General features: G+C 35.3%; 1 long non-coding RNA gene across 2 annotated transcripts in view; it reads right to left on the reverse strand.

The window, feature by feature from the left end:
* The window catches only part of LOC146405655 (uncharacterized), a 100,574-nt gene that overhangs the window by 65,378 nt on the left and 8,952 nt on the right, over positions 1-26,244 (reverse strand). The window contains exons 2-3 of one of the 2 annotated variants that reach the window (XR_014839208.1): positions 24,703-24,796; positions 21,765-21,811 (exon numbers count right to left, since the gene is read on the reverse strand). The exons of the other annotated variant lie outside the window; for it this stretch is intronic. This is a non-coding gene — a long non-coding RNA (uncharacterized LOC146405655). The remainder of the gene's footprint in view (positions 1-21,764; positions 21,812-24,702; positions 24,797-26,244) is intronic. 2 annotated transcript variants of the gene reach the window in all.

The raw sequence follows: 26,244 nt of genomic DNA on the forward strand, positions 1-26,244 counted from the left end.
TTTTGTTTGATTTTTCTCTCCTATTAATCTGTCTCAGGTCAATATAATTCCGAGACTAGCCAGAAGAACCTAGAAGGGTAGATTGAAATGTTTTCCTCTGTGAAAATAAGCACTAGAAACAGAATTTTTGAAGAAATAAACAATGATTTGTTTTTAAAATGACATTCGAACTCCTCCCAAAGCCAGTTTTCCTCAAAGTATAAATGCTCTGCCTAACAGAGAGGTAGCCACTAGAGCCAAGGGCTGGTAGAACACCAGAGGCATTTAGGTCCTAGGTCCTAGGGATTACAGTCTAGGCTCTAGGGTCTAGGTCTAGGTATCTATCTATCTATCTATGTATCTATCCATCTTTTTTTTTTCTTTTTTTAATATTTTTCCCATCTCCTGGTTGGTCTGGGTTTGGGAGGGAGCACAGTATTTCTTTCACATTTCACACCTTGGGAGTCCACTACCTTCAATATTAAGAAGATCATCTCCCTTAACATTTTAAAGTTTCTGTGTTCAAGACCAAAGATTTTTCCTCTTTCTGATATGAAATAATTTTTCTTTTCTTTCTCTCCCCAACTCTCAGGGTAATCCATGCAGTTACAGATTTTGGCCTTTAAGGAAACTGTGCCCCTGTACACTGAGTATTCACCTGATTACCCTGCAACAATTGCTTGCTTATTGTAACCAAAACATGTGGGGCCACAAAAGAACTGATAAGGGAATACCTAAAATGCCTGTGAATGAAAAAGACTACATTAATACAAGATCCTTTGACTAGAAGCTGGCAAACATCCATGGATGAGTTATAGACACTTTTATACACAAGTCCTCTGGGTCTTTGGCCGGTTCTCCAAGCTCTAAACTCAGGCTCTGACATGTGTGCTAATCTTCTTTGCCTCACTTGAGGACACAGCCTGAAGTCTCTCTCAGAGGTCACACTGCTTGACTACAAATTCAGGTTAACTCCAATTATGCCAGGATTCTATTCCTGATCACTAAGGATCAGACCATATTTCTCACCTCATTTTTTTTCCCCTGTAGGATCCCTGTCTTGACCAAATCAAACATTTCCTAGAAGGGGAAATCAAACCCAATGCTATAACAAATCTATCACTGACATGTCATTTAAAATATAAAGGAATTTTTGAAGGAGCAAATTTTAGAAGTGTCATTTATAGCCACATTCACAGGGTTCTTAAGAAGAAACAAAAGGTCGATTAAAAATAGTCACAGCTTGGAATCACAAAAGACAGAAGTAGTGGCTAATAAATCTGACAATTTTTAAAGACAGAACATGAAGAGTCAGCAGGAGAAATCTGAGGACTAATTTGCCTCTGGTATGAGAGTACCTTTAACACAATATAGCACACAAAAGACTAACTCAGGGGGTCAGGAAGTGTGACATCATGGAGTGACCACTGAAAACAATCTAGGAAATTTTAGCTACGAAAGGGCTTCAGGCAGACAAAATGCTTTAAAGGAGAAAGTGCCTGAGAGAACTGTTACTCAGATAGGTATCTACTTTTAGGCAATGTAACTATTAATGACATAAGAAAGAAGAAATTATGTCATGAGATAATAAAATACACAATTTAGAATATTCAGGGAGTTCCCACTGTGGTTCAGTGGTAGTGAAGTTGACTAGTATCCATGAAGATGCAGGTTCAATCCCTGGCCCTGCTCAGTGGGTTAAGGATTGCCATGAGCTGTGGTGTAGGCCACTGACATTGCTGTGGCTGTGGCATAGGTTGAGAGCTGCAGCTCCAATTTAACCCCTAGCCTGGGAACTTCCATGTGCCATGGGTGCAGCTCTAATAAGAGAAAAAAAAAAGAAGAAAGAAAATTTAGATTCTAGTAAATCCTTAAAAAATTAAAATAAAATAAAACTGAATGGTTTGACTATATTAGCATATCAGAAGAAATCTTAGTTATGTTTCTTTTATATAAATATTTATCTACCATATAAAAACTGAGGTTATATAATAAGGATAAGTATTAACAGATAAATCAAGAGAAATACTGCTAATACATTTAGGCAAAGATGTCAGTGGAGGACTGAAAAGTTATTAAAGAGCTAAGATTTAGAACATCATTTACTATCCTGATTCAGAGTAAAATTGAGTAAAATATACGAATGTAATTGAGTAATTGATTAAAATCAGTTCATATTAAACAGATAATACTTTTGAATGAGAACACAGTCGCCTACTATCCAAAATGAATATTACATTATTGTGAACCTATAATTTCTGCATCTTAAAACTGTCAATTTCTTTACTTTTTTTTCTGGCCACAGCAAATCTAATGTTACACACACATGAATTCTATGCTTCCATCTCCCCCACCTCCAAACACATATTCAAGGCTTATAGAAGATCTGAATTCTGCTGCAGCTATATTAGCACAGAGGCAGGTTCTGTTCTATAAGTCTTATCAGGTATCGCCATAATTCCTCTCCTGAATCTGCATTCCTTAAGTCACTGGTGGTGTCCATTATGCAAAAGCCCTTTACTAAAGATTTGCTTCACATGTGAAATTTATTACAAAGTTTTAGACATAACCATATTTCTCACAAGCTGTGCCATCATAATAAGTGAATGGATATGAAAGTGTGAATAGCCCATAATGACATAGTAGGATATTTCATCAGAACATTTCAGTGGCATATATTGAAGATTCCTGTAGCTAAGATAGCAGCTATTTTTTTGAGTGCCTACAATTTTACTGAGGCACTCTTCTGATACTTTACACAAATTACCAAATTTAATGCGCACGAAAAAGCTATTAGGTAAAAATTATTATTCCTATTTTATAGTTAGAAATTTGAGGAACAAAGGAGCAACTTTCACAAAATCACAGTATTTGATAACTTATTTTGTCATATCCAGGATATGAGCCTTATTTTATCTTTCTTTAAAACTTATACTTGGAACCACTTTGATACATGTGTACAGAGAAATAGGAGAGCAGCAAAGTAAATGTCTCACTACACAATTTTACCCAAGATCAGCTTCTCCAAACGGGATGTTTGTTGAAACCAAGATATTGATCATTACTGAAAAAATATTTATAAAATGTTCTAATATTGACAAGTCTTAAAAACAAGAAGGACTCTAGGATATTCTGCAGGAGGGGACCTGTCCCTTGTCAGTAGGTCTAAGTGATAAGTAAAACGTAATTTAAAAACAGTGATACAAATCCAACACTGAAATGGGTTCATTTACACCTCACTGACCTGGGTTTCACATACCAAGCACTAATTCATAAAACAGATCCATGAACATTTTTACCTTCTTAAGAGAACACTTCAGGCCTAAAATTAATTTTATTTGTGTACTTCAGGCAGATTAAGAAAAGACATAGTATAACTCTACAGATAAATACAATAATGTACTAGATAGTAGTATATTCTGTGGTTGTTGCATTATATGATAAGAATAAACAGTGGCTTGTTAAAAGAAATAGGTGAGGGGAAATCAAAGGATAAGACAAAGAACAGCAGCAAAACAATGATAAGAAGAAAGTGGAAAATTCAATCTGCTCCTTACTAGGCAAATGATAAACACCAAGGAAGAACTTCACATAATTCCAAAAGGGAAAAGTCAGGAGATAGCAAATGCTAAGAAGAAGGAATTCATAATCCTGGTCCGAATTAATCATTTAAAAGTAGTCCTCTAGACAGGGCAGAATGAATTACTCATCTGTATGTATATTATTAAAGGAACCCGATTGGAAAGCATCTTAATTTCAGGCTAGTAATGATTTCCCAGATGATGTTTCTCAGAACCAGTTAAAATAAAACACAATTTTGAGATTTTCAAAAAACACATAAAAATTTAAAAAGTGTTAAAATAGTTTTAGATGTCCATAAAATGTGTGAAAATTGTAGTGTTTCAACAGAACCCAAGGCTACTTTTCCTTATTCTTAAAATCTTACATTAGTATGATATATTTGTCATAAGTAATGACCCAATATTGATGCTATTGTTCACTGAAGTTTATACTTTATCCAGATTTCCTCAGAACCCCATTCAGGACACCGCTTTATATTTAGTGATCCTGTCTCCTTATTTCCCTCTTGGCTATGACAAGTTCTCAGGCTTTCCTTGTTAGAAATGACCTTGACAGTTTTGAGCAGTACTAAGTTTTTGGTTTTTTTGTTTGTTTGTTTGTTTGTTTTTTAATTACCCTTAACTGGGATTAGCCTGATGACTTTTCTCATGGTAGGACTGATGTTAGGTAGGTTTGGAATAGAAACTGCAGAGATAAATGTCATTCTCATCACGCTATACCAAAGGAACATGCTAAAATGTGGTATCACTGTTGAAATTAATCTTAATCACCTGGCTAAGAAAGTGTTCACCAGATTTCCTCACTGTATAATTACTCTTTTTTTTTCCCTCCAGTTACACATGGTATTCTTTAGAAGGCAGTCTATGTACAGATAACATTATTGAGAACAGAGTCTCTACACAGCCACTCTGGAGTTCTTCTATTTGGGAGAGTTGTCTAATCTTATTTATTTATCTATCCAATAATTAATTTATATCAGTAGGAACTTAAAAATTTATTTTATACTATAGTTTATAATTCAATATTATTTTATTTATTTTGTTGCTCAAATTGTTTCAGATTTAGCTATTGGGAGTTCTTTCAGTTGATCCTGTGTCTTTCTGAAATCTCTCTATCATCATGTTTCTTTAAGCACTTACTTACCTTTTGGCCAATATAAAATGTTCCTAGCTTATCTTATATATTTTCAGCATTGGTCCTAAAATCAGTCATTTGTCCAAGGGTACTTGGTTTTGTTTTGTTTTGTTTTTCTGGAGAATATAAAAATATAAAAAAATATAAGGTATATATATATGACATATGAATATATACAGATATTTTAGATTACATATCATGCATATGCATAATTTCATTTCTACATTTAAAATTTACATATATTAGAAACAAAATATGGACAGTAGTGCGTAAGTTGCTTCTGGGATTTAGTACTTCTGGGTTCTTTCAGCTGATATAAAAAAAGTATATATTGTAACCCATATATGTACATATACATATATATTAACATTATATATGTTATCAGAATATACCAATACAACATCAAACATGAGTTCATACTTATATCTCCAACTCTAACCAAGTACTGCATGAACCATTCTAAACTTTTATCCTTCATGGTCTCTTAACTTCTCAGTAAGACATCGGTCCCCAGGATCTGCCATGTATTGAACTGATGAATTCCATTATAATGTATACTAGTTTCAGAACTGTTAATTCTTACCCCCATAGAATACAACTTTATCAACTAGAGTACAGGGCTGAGTTAGAGTCCTTTTGCCTTTTTCTTACAGATGCAACTCATTTCCAAAGCTACATAGATCAGCACATTTTCCCCCACTCCACTTAGTGAGATTGCTTTATGCAGTTGTATTATGATTAGATTGTTTCAGTTTACAAAACGGGATCCTCCATCCTCCCAAATGTTTTTTGTTGTTGTTTTTTATTAGTATACATTAAAATTCTCTCTTTGTGCTGTAAAGTTCTATAGGTTTGGATAAATGTATAACGTCACATATTCACCAGCATCATTCTTATCAAATAATTTCACCACCCTAACATATTCAGTGAACTTCACTTATTCAACCCCATCCCCAAATGCCTGACAACAAATGATCTCTTTACCACCTATGCAGTTTTACCCTTCCTTGGAGTTCCTTAGTGGCTCAGCAGGTTAATGGATCTGGCATTGCCCCTGCTGAGGGTCACTGCTGTGAGTCACTGTGGTTACTGCTGTGGCACGGGTTCAATCCATGGCCTGGGAACTTCTGCACGCCCCAGGTGTGGCCAAAACTTTTTTAAAATATCATGTAATTTGAATCATACAATATGCAGTCTAGCTTCTTTCACTTAGCATTTAGATTCAGCCAGGTCTTTGGACAGATTGACAAATCAATTATTCTTTTTATCTCTGAATGGTGGTCCACTGAATTGATGTACTACAGCTTGTTTATCCACTTACTCACTGAAGGACATCTTGGTTGATTCTAGATTTTTGTGGTTATAAATAAAGCTACTATAAATACTCACATGTAGGATTTTGTAAGGACACAGCTTTTCAAATCAGTTGGTAAGTATGCAGGATAATGACTGCTAGATCATATGGCAAAGCTATGATTTGCTTGGGAAGAAACTTTCAAACTGTGTTCCAAAGAGGCTGTATCTTTCATTCCCACCAGTATAGAATGAAAGGTTCTGATGCTCTATATCCTCACCAGGAATTACTATTTTCTATTTTTGGTTTCTAAGCATTCTAATATGTGTGTGGTGGTGTTTCACTCTTGCGGAAATTTGCAGTTTCCTGATATGATGTTGAACATCTTTTAAAATGTATACATCAGATATATATTTCTTTGGTGAACTGTTTGATCAGAACTTTTATCCATTTTTTAATTGGCTATTTAAATTATTTTGTTGAGTTATAAGGGTTCTTTGTATACTGTAGGTACACGTTCTTTATCAGAGATGTGTTATGAAAATATTTTCTCCCAGGATGTAGCTTTTCTTTTCCTATTTTAACACTGTCTTCTGTAGGGCAGTGGTTTTTAAGTCCAAGTTATGAATTTTTCTGTCATGAATTAGGCCTTCAGTGTGGTATCTAAAATTAGTGACAGAGACAAACCAATTTTTTCAATATTTTCGTTTGCAAGTTTTAATATTTTTGCATCTTTGTACACAATTTTTTTTTTCATCTTTTTGCCTTTTCTAGGGCCGCTTCCCAAGGTTATGGACATTCTCAGGCTAGGGGTCCAATCAGAGCTGTAGCTGCCAGCCTACACCAGAGCCACAGCAACACGGGATCCAAGCTGCGTCTGCAACCTATATACCACAGCTCATGGCAACACCGGATCCTTAACCTACTGAGCAAGGCCAAGGACAGAACCCGCAACCTCATGGTTCCTAGTTGGATTTGTTAACAACTGCGCCACAACAGGAACTCCTGTGTAGAATTTATTATGTTTATTTTACTTAAATATTTTAATTTAAAAGTTATTTAAATAACGTGTGTGTGTGACGTAAGGTATATGTCTAGGTCCATTTTTTAATATACAGATTCTGATTTTTCCAGTAACATTTATTGGAAAGCTATCTTTCCTCCATAAAATACTTTTGTCTGAGTTCTCTATTATATTCCAGTGACCTATGTATCTGTTCTGTCACATTCTACTTTGCTACCTTGATTACTAAAGCTCTATATTATGCCTTAAAATCATTCAGTGTGAGTCCTCCAACTTTGTTTTCCTTTTGCAGCACTGAGTTGACTCTGACAGGTCTTTTGCCTTTCCACTGGAACTTCAGGATCAGTTTGTCAGTATCTCTAAAACGGCTTGCTAGGACTCTGAGAGTTTTGAAGGTACAGATCAAACATGAAAAGAAGTCATATCTCCACAATATTGACTTTTCTAATAATGAACATAACTCATTTTATGTAAATCCACTTTGATTTCTTTCATCAGAATTATATACTATCCAGCAAACAGATCCTGTACATATTTTATTAGATTTATGCACAGGTTACGTTTACATTGATGCCACGGGCAATGATTTCTACACATTCTGATTGGTTTTTGCTGGAATATAGGAAAGTAAGGCTTATATAGTGACCTTATAAGCTTCTTGTGAATGTTCTATAATTACTTGCAGTTCAAGAGATTTTTTGGTGGATTCTTTGTTTTCAACTTAGATGATCGCTCTGACAATATAGTTTTATTTTTTTGTTTTATTATTTTCTTTTGAAACTGTATATATTTCTTATTTCTTCTTTATAAAATTTCTGTCTTATTGAACTAATTAGAACATCCAATAAAATGTTAAACAGGAATGTTGATCTTAAGAGGAAAGTGTCCAGTCTCTGACCACTTAGAATCATCTTAGTGCTAGGCGTTGTGTAGATGGTTTTTGTTTGTTTTATCTTGATCAAGTGAGGATGTTTCCACTTATTCCTAGTTTGCTGAGAGCTTGTTTCATGAATGAGTATTGGCTTTTGTCAAATGCTATTTCTAAATCAATTGATATATGGGTTTTCTTCTTCAGCTAGTTACTGTGATGAATTACATTGATTTTTTTAAATGCTGAACCTACTTTGTTTCTTGGCATATTTCCCATTTGGTGTAAAACTTCTTACATTTTGGACTTATTTGCAAATATTTAATTTATAATTTTTTTGGTCTCTGTTAATGAGAATTTCTGGATGATCATTTTCTCTCCATGCAACTTCTTCACCTGGTTTAGTTTATCACAGGACCAACCTCACAGAATGAAGTAGGGAAAGTTTCTTTTGCTTCATTGTGTTGGGTGGAATATTCCATAAGTATCAATTAAACTGGGCAGATTAAAAGTGCTGTTCAGGTCATCTACATTCTTATTGATTTTCTGCTTGCTTTATAAATTCATTCCCAGACAAAAAGACATTGAAGTTTCCAACTGCAATTGCGTACTTTGTCTCAAAATAAAAGTTAAAAAATGGAAGGCCAAAACAGCTTTAAAAAAATCAGCAACTAAAACATCAAATATGGAACAGGGAAAGAGAATAAAAATCCATCAGGGCAGTGCTCTGAGTTTTGGGAAAAGCATGTCCATGAATATTTAGTCTTCAGGGGGCCGGCTGTGGCATGCTCATGTTCCCCTTTCACAGTAACAAATCTGGTGGAAGGAACTGTTCACTTGGAATCACATTTCCTAGCCTTCCTCAGCTTGAATTTAGAAGGACCCATGTGACCCATTCTGTGCCCCCAAATGGTTGCAGAAGTGAGATATATTTCAAACCATAGTTTGGGAAAGATCCGTGACTTCTTTACCTTTTCTCTTTTCATTTCAGACCTGATATCAAAAACTTAGGGCAATTTTTGGATTTACTTTTCTAGATGGCACAGCTTTTGCTACACCACTGATTCTGTCATATATTCATTACAGTGAATATTATTTCCCTAACAAATACAATAATCTACTGTCGATTTCTCCCTACAAGACCTAGAGGGATAGCAAAAAGGACAACAGACAGATGCAGAAAATAACAAACGACTTAAAAAAGCAAAATAAAACAAAACTACAACAATAATAACAAGACTTCAATATGCAGGCTTATTTACCACTATCATTTAAAGAGAAAGTCATATCTTTTTTTGCCCTAGCTTAATTTAATTAGAATCTAGTTGTTTATGTTAAGTTGTAATGACTTATTTAACTTTCAAATTTTTTGAGAAACCATAGGTGAAAAACTCCCTCACTGAAAGTCAGCAACAAATACTACAGTGTTTGTTTTTGTTTTTTGCTGTACCCATGGCATGTGAAAGTTTCCAGGCCAGGGAACAAATAATATGTTCTTTTTTTTTTTTTTTTCTTTTTTTCTTTTTTGGACTGCACCTGAGGCATATATATGGAAGTTCCCAGCCTAGGGGTCGAATCAGAGCTACAGCTCCCCACCTACACTACAGCCACAGCAATGTGGGATCAGAGTTGCTCCTGCAACCTACGCCACAGCTCACAGCAATGCCAGATCCTTAACCCATTGAGTGAGGCCAGGGATCAATCCCACATCCTCGTGGAGCCCAGTCAGGTTTGTTTCCACTGAGCCATGACAGGAACTCCTCTTATCTGAACGCACAGTGTTTTTATTCATGTAGTTCTCATAACCACAATATGAGAGAAGTTATACATATAAATTCCTTCTCATGATGCACTTTAATATTTTGGTGTTATATTTAATAAGCATATACCACAAATTGACAATTAAGCTTGACTAAGTTCATTTTCAAGTAATTGGGAAAAATCTGTCTCCAAAGCACACATGAACACACACACACACACACACACAACTGTACACCGACTTTCCTTCTTTTCTAGGAACAAGTTTTGTAAGATAATTCTTAATACATTCCATATTTAACCATATATTCATCAGATAAAATAAAAGATTAAAAGTGGACTGAATCCTGACAAAGTAGCTTCTTTAGCTTATCAAAGCAAAACTGACCCCAAAATTATGAAAATAAAATTACAGGTCAAAATGTTGTCAGAAGTATAAAAAAGGACTAAAGGAAATGAATGAGAGTCACAGGTTTCAGAAAACAACAACCCTGAATGACACAGTCCTTCATGAGTCCTGCTAGCATTTAATAATTTCTCTCAAATATTGAATTTTCACTTAGGACTTAGAAAAGTATTTAGAAAAGAGTGTTTGCCTTTAAATTTAATATGATATGCTTTTGTTCAAATTCAGGTCTCCAATTCAGATTCATGTCATAATATGTTAAAATAAACAGCTGTCTTGGGAAGTTTCATTAATAAGGAGGGGTCTACTTTCAGTCTAGTTTCATTAAAAAGGAGGGGTCTACTTTCAGTCTAGTGCTTATGAGTAAAGCTCTTCTGAGCATGCCAGACACAGACATTACTACACAGAATTCTACTTGCTCAATGCTAATCTGGTTTTGGGATAGAATCTGAAAAAAAAAAAACCTACTTCTCTCAAGTAATATGTAGGATAATATAAAAAAATAAAAATAGTAATAGCTAAAATTTATTAAACACTCTACATATCAGCAACTTCACTATTTTATATTCTTTATATTCTCTAATTTTAAAAACAGGATAAGTACCAACTATTCTTACAGGTTAACTGATGAGGAAACTCTACAATTATGAGATTGTACAAATTTCCCAAATTATTACAACTCTTAAAATTTAGGGCTGAGACTTGAACTCAAGTGTCTCGTACTTCACGTTCTTTACCCATACTTCACAATGAATTCCAACCATTCTCTCTCTCTCCTTATTAACCAGCTGATACATTGTGTTGGTAGCCCATGTTAATGCTTTTTGACCTCTCTTTTGCCATCACTACTTCTTTCAACGTCTCTCTCTGCATGCTGGACTTCCGTTTTACTCTCATTTCCATAGACATAACCTAGATCATTGTGACTATTGCATACCCATGGTAAAAATGTGTGTGATGGTATCTATAGAAACCCTGAGATCTTGAGATAAAGACAGTAGGGCTCCTCTATTAACTGTAATTAGACCATCAGTGAATACATGATTGAGAATGTTAGGAAGGTTAAAATAGGGTCCAAAGGTCTGACTGGGTATATTCAGTTTTTTATGGTTGCTCTGAGGAACTACCACAAACTGGGCGGCATAAAACAACAGAAAATTTTTCTTAGAGTTCTGGAACCCTAAATCTAAGGGGTGGTAGGATCACATTCCCTCCAGAGGACCTAAGGGAGAGTCCTTCCTTGACTATCACCATTTCTGGTGGTTGTTGGCAATCTTGATTTCCTCTCCTTGGGGCCACATCACTCTAGTTTTTGCCTCAGTCTTCATACCACCTTCCCTGGGTGTTCCGAAAACTCCCTCATGAAATGCCCCTTCCCTGTCACTAGTCCACAAGAACCACGCCTCTCAGGTCTACCTTGAGATTACCCTCAGATAAATACAATGACTATGATAAATGCAATAACTTATAAACTTATACAAATTCATAAAATTCATGCAGATAGTATTTATACATATGGTATCACATAAAGACTATCCACTAAGACCCAAACAAATAATTCTGATGCTGGGTGATGCGGCAAGTTCAACTTAAGAACTTCGCCAGACCTGGAATCATGCAATGTGGGAAACTGCCCTTTCAAAATGCTAGTGAAGACACAGAAGCCATTCAAAATGTCACTTACAGATATTGTGAGCAAGTAATATTGTAGAAACATCTACCATGAATGTAGATTTTATTTATTTAGCCATATTACCTGAACATATGCACTTTGGAAAAGGGAGGGACAATTTATAACTAAATAAAATCCTGTAACTTGCTTAAATTTGGTAGAAAACTAAGACAGAGAAATCCTAATTCTAGGACTCCTAGTAACTCTGTATATGGCATTAAAAGTTATTTTAATTTTGTGTCACCCAATGCCCTAAATTAGAAAATAAAGATTAAAAATTAGGAGTTCCCATCATGGCTCAGCAGTACTGAACCTGACTAGTATCCATGGGGACACAGGTTCGATTCCTGGCCTTGCACAGGGGGTTAAGGATTCGGTGTTGTTGTGAGCTGTAGTCTAGGCTGCAGAAGCGGTTTGGATTTCTTGTTGATGTGGCTGTGGTGTAGGCTGGCAGCTCCAGCTCCAGTTCGACCCGTGGCCTGAGAACTTCCATATGCCTCACATGCTGTCCTAAAAAGATGAAAAAAAATAAATAAATAAATTAATGTCTGTCAGGCCTAGATAAATGCTTCAAGAATACCAACTAATATAACATGTTACATAAAACATTAAGTACCACATAATTCATATTATTGTAATCAACTTAAATTTTTAAATTATTTTCCTATTTAAAGATAAGGGTGCAACCTCACTCTGCATTTTTTAAGTTAGCGTTGAATCACATTACATGAAAATCAATGCCTATGAATATAAACCACTTTTTTTGAAACATAGTTTAAAAATAGAATTTTTAGTAAAACTATCTCCTTGGCAAGGACTTTTTTTTTTTTTTTTTTTTTACTTTGGAGTCAGTCTCTTTGTATGTATGTATGCATTATTGCACTATAGTCAATTTACAATATTATATTAGTTTTAGCTATGCAGCAGTGATTCAGTATTTTTACAGCTTATATTCCATTACATGTTATTATAACTGCTATAATTCCCTGTGCTGTATCCTTGTTGCTCATCTATTTTGTACACTATAGTTTTATCTCTTCATCTCACATCAGCATCATGCCTCTCCCCCAGCCCTCTCCCTACTGATAAACACTAGTTTGTTTTCTATCTTTTGAGTCCATTTCTGTTATTTTTTAGATTCCATGTAAAAGTATTGCTATACAGTATTTGTCATTCTCTGTCAGATTATTTCACTAAGGATAATTTCTCTAGGTCCATTCACCTTGCTGAAAATAGCAGAATTTCATTCTTTTTATAGGCTGAGTAATATTCCATTGTATATATAGACACCACATATCCATTCATTTTTAATGGACACTTAGGTTGCTTCCTTATTTTGACTCGGACGCTCTGTGTTTAAATCCTGCCTCACAGCTTAGTTACTCAGTGACCTTGGGCAATTTCATTTACTCCTCTTCTATGCTCTAGTGTAACCATGTGTAAATAAGAATATTAAGAACAATTCTATAAAAGTGCTATGAAAATTCAGTGAGTGAAAAGCATGCTTAGTAGAATGCCTGGTCACTTGTAAGTATTTAACAAAAATGAGTGAATATGATTTCATCTGTTGCCTAAACTTTCTGTACTACCACACACTGTGGCAAGGGGCTAAAAATGACAGTTAATATGTACTGTTTGCAGAGATAATAGTAAAAACCAGGCTTGGGAGAGTAAATATACTATGTCCTGCCATGTGAAAGGAACTACGCTAAACACTGGAGCTGGACGTGAAATTATGAACAAAATACATGAGAAAAATCACAAGGGTTAACTATCTACTATATATAAAGGAGAACCATGGGGCATGCTATAAACATGACATAATCACTTGTGCAAACATCTATATCTTATTCTCTTCTCTGATCTGTTATGCGTAGGCTATGAACCTCTCAAAATTTGTTGAATTCAGTTGATTTTCATACATGAGCTACAATTTCTTACTTAGATGTTTAATTCTAGGAGACACAGTTCATGTCTTCTATATTTCTACCACCGTGCATTTAATTACATCTCAACTTTGGACCCAGGTGCTTTAGCAAGTGGATAAATCCTGTAATTTCCATAATGTTTAGCTAATGTGAAAATTTTATTCATGACTCTGAGAATCTTGAGAATATATTCCTTTATATATTATCACAACCTTGAAATAAAAATGATAGGAATTATAATCATATTGCAATGATTAGGGATTGAACTATTGACCCCAAAGCTTTGCAGGATCTTCTTGAACTGAAACCTATTTCTTTCTTGAAAAAAAAAGCATAGAGTCCAACATTCCTCCTTCACTTACATGGGAACAAAGCAATCAATCTCTACAGGGTGTTTTAATCTTGAGACAATGGCAGAATTCATTCTCCCTGGTACAGGAGGAAAAGAGTCCTGGCTGAATTCAGCCTCAAAAGCCACCACAGAAAACATGGAAAGGTTGTCAACCAAAGGTGGAAAAAATGAGTAGACTATGGTAGAATGGATGGGAGTGCAAAAGGGGGAATAATGACCTAATATCATCAAATGATAGTGCTACAGAAGCTGAATGCAGCTGTCCATTCACTCTCACTGCTCACCACTTCCGGTGCAATCACTACCACTATGGAATGAAAAATCAAAAACACAAACAAACAAAAACCACTGCTGTCTGGTTTAAACACTGAAATATGTCAGACTAATTACTTTTTGCAACAAATTATATTTTTGCCACAAATTAACCAAATACATAAAATAGCTAACACCCATATATAGCACTTCACATGTGAAAGGTATTATTCCAAAAGAAGAGAGATACATGATGGTCACTGCTAAATGAGCCAATAGAGAACATTATGTGCACACATTTAATTGTGTAATATAATGCTCACAACTCTGTAAGGTAGTGCTACTTATCCTCATTTTACAGATGAAGAGACTGAGGCACAGAGAAATTAAGTGATTTGCCCACAGGAAGCCAGGCTCTAGAATCTGATCACACACGGTTCACAGTGACTCAACAGTTATTATCCCATTTATCCCCCAAACCAGCCCCAAATCAAACAGATAAACAAGTACAGCAAGAGACCTACAGTAGACTGATTACAAGCCCAGAGGCTTCTAGACTCCTGGAAGAAACTGAACAGCTAATGAGTCATATGTGAATAAACTGTGAGTTTCTTTTTTTAGTGTCTTTCTCAATCTGGCATCTTTCACAACCACAAATAAATTTTCAAAAACAACGAACAGCAGAAATAATAAAGCTTGTGGCAAGTGTTTTATTTGCCTTCTAAGCTGTAGCTGTAAATTTACGCTTCTAGCCTTCCAGCAACTGAATATATAATTCCAGCCAATATGAATGAGAAATTTTCAAAATGTTTAGAGACGCCTGCAAATACCTACATGCTCTTGAAGAAACTTAGTGCTGTCTCCTACTGCATCCTCATTGAGGCACTGTGTCCACTATCTGGACAGAGAGCCCCTGATAGTCAGGCTGCACCCTAAGATCTTCCTAAATCATACAGTTCTACAAAGATAGAATAGCACTTCAGTTTCAGAGTGAAATCATTCTTCCTGTACATCATACAAGGCTCTGCTTCCTTTCACAAATACTGAAGAGCCAATGTAAACAAAAGAAGAGAGATACATGATGGTCACTGCTAAATGAGCCAATAGAGAACATTATGAGCTTGTCACAATGCTGATCATCCCCTGCCCTGCAACAGCCATGCATATGTGCATATTCGGCCTTTCTGGAGCAGTGACTTTGTCCAATTCATCTCTATTTTTTAAAAAACAGTTAATCCTGTGAAATTGGATTATTATGATCATTATACAACTACAGATGTGATAAATTCATTTGAGAAATAAAAATAATAATAATAAAATTTAAAAAAAAATAGTTACTACAAAACCTGCCAGTTCTAGGCACTGATACTTAGACTGGTGTGAATTAGGTTTAATTATTTAAATTTTCTTATTTCTGTTTTTCTCATCTTTGAAAAGAAAATCAAAATAATACCACACAGGGTTTGGATAAAGATCAAGGCAAATAAAATATAAAAACACTAATATCTTTGATGAGTAAACCTTATAGGCTATTACTATTATTATTTTATCAGTTAATTTGAATTTCATCTTAAACCTTGAGATAGCGGAGAATTTGAAAGAGAGGCTCAGAAAGTCCAACTTAATTGCTAAAATTCCCATGTATAATAAACAGAAGATTCACACTTCTTTTATCTAGCAATCTTTTAAAACTGAACTTGACTTAGAAGTTAATATAGACCATTTTTCATAGCTGAGCCTCAGCCCATCTTATTCTGGCCATCATTTTATATTTTTAAAGACACATAAAAAAAGGTTATGGTCAAGTCAGCACTTTCCAAATTGTTATCTGGACATATGTTCATATGTCCTTCCTCTCTAAAGATTAAAGAGTCTCAGTTTACACTCACACAGAAAAAGAGTTCGGGGGTCACCACTCCTGTTAATGTGGAAGAAGCTGACAACCTAAAAATCAACAACTCTTCTTAGATCCATCAGATAATTAAGGTTACAGGGGAAACTTCTGCCAGGAAACCAGAGAGATAGGAGAATACAGAGAATGGCAGATTACTGAGGACAGAAGTAGCTGGAGCCAGTAACTGCTAGGAACACATAGAAATTAACTGATTAATTGCTGAAGATTGTGAACTAGCTTCAAAATTAAAAATTCCTAGAGGCCCAGTTTTTTCTTTTTGGCAGGGGGGATGTTAAACTTTTAAGATTTGCCTCCAAGAGCCCCACTAGATTCTCATGGTGAAGTCTGGAGGGGAAAATAGCCGTCCTGAAATACACCCAGAGCATTCTGTCTCTACAGCAAAAGCCAGCCCTGAAGGGAACAACTTTACCAGGATCTTCTATGATTTAGAGGAAGAAGACTACACAACATGAATATCTTTATGGTTTTATATATCTCCATATTCCCTAAGGAGGCTGGGGGGGCGGGGCTGAAAAATTCTTCTGAAGGAAAAAGCCAAGGGAATCTGGCTTTCTGAAATATGGAGATTTAATCAAAAAATAATAGACATTTTACCAACACATCAACAGGACTCCAATCTAATAACATGGATTACAAATCAAAGAAGCTACCAGCTCTAGGTTAGAGGAGTTTCTAGGGAAATCCAAAGACAAAGGGGAAGACAAGGAAAGGGCAGCAAAGGAAACCAAACCCTCTGACACAGACACCAAACACAGTCTAACTCCCACCAGACAAACATAAATCCTCATACTAATGGCCTATTTAAGTATAAATGAGCTGAAAAATCACAACTGGGTTTCGCCAAAAATTAAAAGACATACTAAAAGGTAAGAAGAAAAAAAAGCCTAAAGTATAAAGCAAGCAAAAGATTGAGACACAGATATGGTAGAAATTTTGGAATTATCCAATAGGAATTTTAAAATAACCAGAATTAAGGGCACTAATGAAAAAGTGGGCATGCAAGAATAGATGGTTATTGTAAGCTGAGAGATAGAAACTGTATGAAAGACTTATTTTTCTTTTTTTTTTTTTTTTTGGTCTATTTTTTAGGGCCACACCCATGGCATGTAGATGTTCTAAGGCTAGGGGTCAAATTGGAGCTGCAGCTGCCAGCCTGCATATGCCACAACTATAGCAATGCCAGATCCGAGCTGCATATTCCACCTATGACCTATGCCACAGCTCATGGGAACACCAGATACTTAATCCACTGTGCAAGACAAAGGATCAAACCCATATCCTCATGGATACTAACTGGGTTCATTACTGCTGAGCCACAATGGGAACTCCAAAAGATTTTTTTTTTAATTTTAATTTTTATTTATTTATTTTGCTTTTTAGGGCCATACCTGCAGCATATGGAAGTTCCTAGGCTAGAGCTCTAATTGGAGCTACAGCTGCCAGCATACACCACAGCCACAGCAAGGCCAGATCCAAGCTGCATCTGTGACCTACACCACAGCTCACAACAACTCTAGATCCTTAACCCACTGAGTGAGGCCAGGGGTCGAACTGCAACCTCATGGTTCCTAGTCAGATTCGTTTCCACTGCACCATGATGGGAACTCCGATTTTTTTTTTTTTTAATGGTAAAAATAAAAACACTGTAACAGAAAGAAAGAATGCTTTTGAAAAATTAATTAGCAAACCAGACATAACTGAACAAAGATTCAGTGGGCTTGAAGATATGTTAATAGGAACTTCAGAAATTGAAAACCAAAGCAAAGAAAAAAACTGGAAAGAATATCCAAGAATTAAGGGACAACTATAAAAGATATAAGATATGTTTAATGGGAATCTTAGAAGGAGAAGAAAGAGATAATCAGTAAACAACTTATAATAGGAATAGAAAAGCATTTTATTTGAGCCAAACTGAGAACTAGACACAGAATCAAGAAGCAATTGAACTGTAATCTGCTCAACCAGAAAAAGGGGGAGACTTGTACAGGCAGAAACCACAAAAAGATATGAATTGTTTGCCAAGAATTAGGGTTGGAGCTGGAAAGAAGTAAGAGTGCTTATTAAAAGTAAGGATTTGTTGGGGAATACTACTAAGCCATGAAAAAGAATGAAATAATGCCATTTGCAGGAACACAGATGGACCTAGAGATTATCATACTAAGTGAAATAGGTCAGGCACACAAAGACATTTATGTGATATCACTTACATGGGGAATCTACAAAAAATTATATAAATGAACATACTTATAAAACATAAACAGACTTAGATACACAGAAAACAAACTTATGGTTACCAAAGGAGAAAGATGGGTAAATTAGGAGTTTAGGATTAACACATAAAAACTATTATATATAGAAGTAGATAAACAACAAGGATTTAGTGTATAGCACTGGGAACTACATTCAACATCTTGTGAAAACCTATAATGGAAAAGAATCTGAAAATATTATAAAGATATATAAAACTGAATATAAAAATATATAGCTATATATATATATATATATATATATATATATATATATATGAATCACTTTCTATATACCTGAAACTAGCACAATATTGTAAATCAAATGTGGTTCAATAAAAAGAGAATTTTAAAAAAAATCAAGTACGCAATCAATAGAACAAAATAAATCTCTAATAACTGACCCTAAAAAAATAGATTCAGGATGATTGTTTTTGCAGCTCTAGAAAGCTTAGAAATTTGTTTAACAACAGAAGCAGAAGAAAAAATTTCTACCTCATTCTGTGAAGCCAACCTTACCATAATACCCAGTTAGATGAAGACATTACAGGGGAAGAGGCTTACAGACCAATACTTTTATGAACATAGATCTTAAAATACTAAATAAAATGCTTGTGAATTATTTGAAAATTTTAAGAATTATTCACTATGACCAAGTCATATTTATGCCAAGGAAGCAAGGAAAATTCAACGTTGGAAAAAAAAATTAATGTAATTTACCACATCAACAGGCTAGAGAGGAAAAACAACATAATCATATAAACTGATGCCAAAAAAATCACTTGACAAAATTCAATACCCATTAATTATAAAAAACTATTAGCAAAACAGGAAAAAATGGAAACTTATTCTTTGGTTAAAGAAAGCCTAAAAAATACCTAGAGCTCATATGGTTCTTAGGGCTGCGAGACTGGAAGCTTTCCCCCTAAGATGGGATGCAAGGCAAGGGTGTCCTCACTTGCCATTCCTATTCAACATTGTATTGCAAGTCCCAGCTAGTACAATAGGACCACAAAAAAAGAGACAGAGAGAAAAGAAAAATGAAAGAAGAAAAGAAATACAAAGCATAAAGGTTGAAAATAAACATAACTGCCTTTGTTTCAGAGGCATTGATCATTTAGAAAGAGCACAATGATCCCAACTATGTGACATGTTGAAAAGGGACAAAGTATAGACAGTAGAAAGATCAGTTGGTATCAGGTATCTGGGGTATAGAGGGTGAAGGGATAAATCGTTGATGTAGGAGTTTTTAGGATAGTGAAACTACTCTGTATGATGCTATAATGGTGGCCACATGACATTACGCATTTATCAAAATTTACAGAGATGTAAACGCTAATGTAAACTATGGACTTTAGCTAAAAATAAAGATTGGTTCATTAATTGAACAAATGTACCACACTAAAGCAAGATGTTAAAATAGAAATTTAATGGGGGGACTGAGAGTATATATGGAAACTGTGCTCAGTTTTTTTATTCATAAAAAAATTAGGAAAAATTTGCTACCTACACACTAACTCAAAATGTTTCAGTGGACACTGATTTGTTAAAGACAGAGCTATCTTTCAATTAATACTTTATTTAAACCAATATTTCTCCAACTTATTTGATAATATCTTATCAAAGATATTCTTGTACCATGCACTACATACTAAAGCATCATGATGCTTCTTCACATTTACAAACACCTAAGAGAACAGCCAGCCTCATGAAAAATAAGAGATGGTCAATATTCTTTTTATCTTCACTCAGGCATCTTGCTGAGTGAGGTTTCTCTACATGGCAGTTACTCTTGCAGTGGTTATTGACATTCCAGAGTCAACAACTGTTCCAAGACCTTTCTAATTATACCTTTCCCTCCTTTGTCTATAAATTTTTAGCTTCCAAAAATACCACTTTTATTTAGCATTTATTGATTGTCCTGTATTTCTTTTTTCTTCCATTTCATTGTAATCTGGTAACAATTTCATCTCATAAATGGCGTAATACCTATATTTCTGAAACCATTCAACTCATTAGCAAAGGCATGAGTAATCAGACAAAACTACTTGAATCCTGTGCTATTACTCAGGCACACTTCATGCCCTCAGCCCTGTCTACAACCTTACCAATAAGTAGAGCACTTGAATCTCTGTATAATTTCTAACATCATTCCAGTGATCTGTTGAATGTGGTATTGCTCTCAAACTACAAACCACTGTTCAGGCATAAAAAGCCTGTCTTAAAGTCAAAGCTTTTCTATACTGTATTTTCACAGTGTTAGAAATTCCTATCATTGGAGTTCCTGCTGTGGCTCAGTAGTAACAAACCCAATGAGGACCCAGTAGGATGTGGGTACGATCCCTGGCCTCGCTTAGTGGGTTAAGGATCCAGTGTTGCTGTGAGCTGTGGTATGGTTCGCAGACACAGCTCAGATCGGGTGTTTTCTGGGGCTGTGGCCGGCAGCTGTAGCTCTGATTCAACCCCTACCTAGCCTGGCCACTTCCATGTGCCATGGGAGCAGCCCTAAAAAAGACAAAAAACAAAAACAAAAAATGAAATCCCTGTTCCTGTGTGCTTAGTAAGCCATTCTACAACCCTGTATAAATAACTCACTCTCTGACCATCAACTTTCTCCTAAGGTAGCCATGTATATGATACAGGCACGTATTGACTGGATTTCCTTTCATTTGTGAGCTCAAAACTTATTGATCCAGGAAAATTGAGAGGAACTGTAAAGTAACTAGCAGAAGCATACAGCTTAATCTCTGTTAGGATTCAAACCAATCTTAGTTATTACAATTAGCATACATTACTCCCCAGTGAGCACACTATCATAGTACTATTGCTGTCAAACTTAATTGAACAGCTTCCCCAACATTTAAAGACTTCATACTAAGTTAATCTTTAACAACTGAGACATTAAAAATAAAATAAGGAGAGAAATAAACAAAAAAAGAAATCCACTACCTTCATTCTAAGGAACACATTCATATTATTTGGGGAATCGACCCAGTGATTGGAACAGGAAATTGACTAACCAAATATCTGAACTGAGAATACAGAGGGAAATGTATAATTAAAGGAAATGAGAACAGCAAAATTATTCAAAAGCATCCAATATACAATATAATTATACCCAATCCTATCCTTCATGTATCTACTTCAAAATTTCATTCTCTCATATTATTTACTTTGAGTACATAGTGTAGGTAACGGCTAATTAAGTTCAGGCAGAAACAACCCTTTTAATACAGCCACTTGTGTCATAGTTCAGTTTGGATATTGAAGTGGGTTGTTCACAATAAAAATAAATGCAGATACATACATGGATATAAAATAACACCATAATATCATTGTGAAGACAATACTTACGTAATGATTTTAAATTTGGCCTTTTCCAATGCTTCCAGGATAACGATCTGTTTGGCCAAGAAGGATTTCCTTAGTTTAACTTCGTCACACTGTAAATACTTTAACATTCCTCATATAATGAACTTTCAAGAGCAAACTATACTATCAGTAATTTTCCCAAGTATTTCACCACCCTCAGTACCATCATAATTAACTCTTACTGACTTTTCCCACATCTGTTTCATTAAACTCCTATTTATTTATGGTATTACAGCTGTCAGTGTGTTCCAATATTTGAAAAAGCTTGAGATAAAATTATCATGTTCTGATAACAGCTGTATTCTCTTCACATTTATTTGAAAAAGACAAAGACTACTATCATTTTTAAGACCGCTCAGCACAACAAATGTACAGATGGCTGAATCAAAATAGTAATAGTCAAAATAGAAACTACAATAGTAATAACCTCATGGGGAGTTTATATACTCTGTACACTTTGTGTTTTTATATCCATCTTTTTTATTCTTATAGTAACAGTAAGAAATAGAAATATATGAGGACTGAGTAAGTTTTTCCATGAGCACACAGAACAAATTAGAAACAAAATAGGTATTATAAAACAGATCTTTGTTTCTTTTGCAATTATAAACACTACTTCAAAAAGTAGATATTAAAATTTTTTATTGGAACTCACAATTTTCTAAAATTCAATTAAAAATTCTGTCACAAATAAGCTATAAAACCATATGAAGGATAAATATTACCATATCCACAATATGAACTCACTAATTCATCTTTAAGAAAACTCAAGTGCATATTGGTAGAGGCAGTGTTTTCAAAAGCAGAATTTATAGATTTAAATTTATGAAAGCAATTCACTCAACAATTACTCAGATCAGTTGATTAAAATTTGTGTTTATGTTTTTTAAATGCAATGTTATTTTGTAATAGTGGATCAGTTTGATCAATGACTTCTTTCATGTTCATTTCTTTCTTTCTGGCCTCAGATCTTTAGGTGAGTATATCCTTGTCCTGATATAATATAAAAGTTATTCTCACATTTATTCCTTTTTTGAAAGTTTATTCTTATTAAGTTTATTCTTATTAAAGTTTTTAGTTATAATAAATTTCAGATTTAGAATTTCCATAGCAATAACTGTAGCAGAGATAAAATTCACAGTGTAACCAACCAGGACCCCATGGGGCCTTCCAAGAAGAGACACCTCCCCCATTTTCTCTGCTTTAGCTCCTCTCTGTGGTATCTAAATAACAGTATATGATGCATATTTCCTTCACTGTTTTACAGATGCTAAAACCATCACCAAATTGAAGAAACTGACCATTGGATGATAATGCAGCACATATGCCCCAGACCTACTGGTGTCTAAGGGTTAACAATAATGTTAACCTCTGTGACACTGCCCTGTTACCTAACCATCAACCAATCAGAAAATTGTGTACCAGCAATCACAAATCCTGGGATGCCCCCCTCTCACCTTACTTTCAAAAATGCTTTGCTGCACCCCATTGGGAAGTTTGGATGTTATTATCACTAGCTGTCCTGGACTTTGTGCTTGACATCTTGCAATAAATGCTGCACTTTCCCTCACTACAACCTGGTGCCAGAAGATTGGCCTTATTGCACATGGATGAATGGACCCAAGCTTGATTTGGTTAACAACAGCACCATTCCAGGCTCAAGAGAAATATTATTATAATTAAAAGTATAAGTTAGGCCTGGAAGCGTCTCATTATATCACCTATAACACAGGTAACTATATCACAAATTACATTCATATATGGGAATTTAATTATTTGCTTAATAGTGAAATATGGTGTTTGACTGTGAGGGAGAAATGAAAATAGCCTCTTCCAACTCAGAGAGCACAAATTCTTCTTTATGTAAGGCCTAGCTTCATTGCCTATGAAAGCTCTAGATCCCATTACAGTGCCTGAAGCAAACTCTTATGTGTAGACTAGACAGTGTTATGAAAATGATCGAATCTAGTTCTCCACGGTCTACATCCCTTATCTAAGATACATGCATCAGTTTTGACAGTTGGATGCATTCTGCTAAAGCTAGTTTCCCATCATAAGCGTCCATAAGTTATTTGCAAATAATTGTTATAGCAGTAATGCAATCACTGAAGAGACTGTTAGGCTCTGCATTTGGTTTTAAAGAATAGACCAAATGTTTGAAGAGGCCAAAAAACGATTTTGCTTTGACACATGCAATGAGAAACCACCATGGATTCTTTTTTTTTGCCATTTCTAGAGCCGCTCCCATGGCATATGGAGGTTCCCAGGCCAGGATGGAATCGGAGCTGTATCCTCCCGCCTACGCCAGAGCCACAGCAACGTGGGATCCAAGCCGCATCTGCAACCTACACCACAGCTCATGGCAACACCCGCCGGATCCTTAACCCACTGAGCAAGGCCAGGGATCGAGTCCTGCAACCTCATGGTTCCTGGTTGGATTCGTTAACCACTGAACCACGACAGGAACTCCCACCATGGATTCTTAAGTAGGATTAAAACAATTTGGAAAAAAAATGCTGTATCTCAGTCTCAGAATCATTTTTCCCCCTAAATTTCTTCACCTGTAAAATAACACTGACAATGTAATCTTCCCTGCAGTGACTTCATGAGGTATGACTAATGATGTGAAGTCATGCTGAAGGAAAAAACAAAACAAAGCTTTATATTTAGTGTAAGTTGTGACAATAAGACAAGGGCATCAGCAAAGCCTTCGAGCAATTCTCACACTTCCAGTTTCATATTTTCGATTATTGCATGTCTATTTTTGAACATATATAAAATTGGCCAAGATAAAGGTTGCAGAAATATTTTCTTGGGCCCCTACAAGATCCATGATGAAGCTTGTTTTTCAGTTTCACAAGGGAAAATAACATTCCCTTGATTCATTAATTTAAAAATAGAACTAGAGAAGTTGAATTACCTGACAGATGAGCGAAGAATTACAGGATACTCTGCAGATGTCAATTAGAAATATTTGGCGTGGTGCTATTTCCTGCCAATACAAAATGCTAGAACTGAAAAAGACCAAAATTAAACTGTAAGGGTTTGAAGAAAGAGTGGAAACTTTTAAGTGAAAGACTCGATAGAAAAAAAACATCTGTCACAAGATTATTTGGCCACTTGTAAAGGAAATACTGTTTACCAGGAAAATGTTAATTTTATTTTCATTAGCAGGAAGAGACAGAGGATGCTTACCACAATAGAATATATAAGCAGAATGCAATTAATTTTTATTCTGGATGAGAGGCTTTTTATTATTCTAGATCTAGGACAAGGTAGTTTGCACCTTAACAAGATTTCCTCAAGGACTTTCAAAAAACTAGAATAGTGCACATTCATGCTGGTTTTTACAAAGATACTCATCACATTACTTTTTATCTCTCATCACATTACTTTTTATCTAAGTGGCTCTTTGCAATATAAAATCACTCTTACCTCATCTTTTCCTACTTTTCCATGAAATACAAGGTTTATTAAATTTTATCATCTTTTATCTATCGTTATTAAAGTCATGTTAGCTCATCACTTGATAATCATTATGTATTCAAATTCGCCAAGCAGTTTAACAAAGAATAAGCACATAAACAATAAATAGGAGTTCCCGTCGTGGCACAGTGGTTAACGAATCTGACTAGGAACCATGAGGTTGCAGGGCCCGATCCCTGGCCTTGCTCAGTGGGTTAAGGATCCGGCGGGCGTTGCCATGAGCTGTGGTGTAGGTTGCAGATGCGGCTCGGATCCCGTGTTGCTGTGGCTCTGGCGTATGCCGGTGGCTACAGCTCCGATTCGACCCCTAGCCTGGGAACCTTCATATGCCGCAGGAGAGGCCTAAGAAATGGCAAAACAACAACAACAACAACAAAAGACAATAAATAAATGGAAACTTCTAAGAACTGATGTATATTTATATGTCAGAATTCCCTCTCCCACCCCATCTCCCTCTCACACAGGGATGTTATGTGGAGAAGTGCAAATATTGTAGAGTGTTTTATTGTAAGGTCAGAGGTACATAGGGAAATTGTCTTATTTCCTACCAGGTAACATAGGTGCTATTATTAGAAACAATATTCTTGAAAGTTCATTTCTCACATTACTCCATACCATGTATTTGGTTACATGACAAAGGGGAATAAGGTTGTGGATGTAATTAAGTTTAGTAATCACGTGATCTTAAAGTGGGATATTATGCTGAATTATTTGTTTGTGCCCAATATAGGCATAATAGTCTAAAAAATCAAAGAAAAAGGCAGAATTAGAGTCAACGTGGGTATAATATAATGTGTAAAGAATTAACAAGCCACTACCAACTTTGAAAATGGAAAGGGGACCATGAATCAAGATTTTGAGCAGCCTCTAGAATCTAGAAAAGGCAAGGACACAGATTTTCTCTAAGAGCCTCCAGAAAGGGATGCAATTGTGCCAATACTTTGTTTTTAGCCCAGAAAAACTTGTGTTGGATTTC

The sequence above is a fragment of the Sus scrofa genome, chromosome 2, assembly GCF_054392235.1.
Source record: "Sus scrofa isolate SSC_HxYL_T2T_F1_AM1 chromosome 2, Sscrofa_HxYL_maternal_Yorkshire_Landrace_v2.0, whole genome shotgun sequence".
NCBI classification, from domain to species: Eukaryota; Metazoa; Chordata; class Mammalia; order Artiodactyla; family Suidae; genus Sus; species Sus scrofa.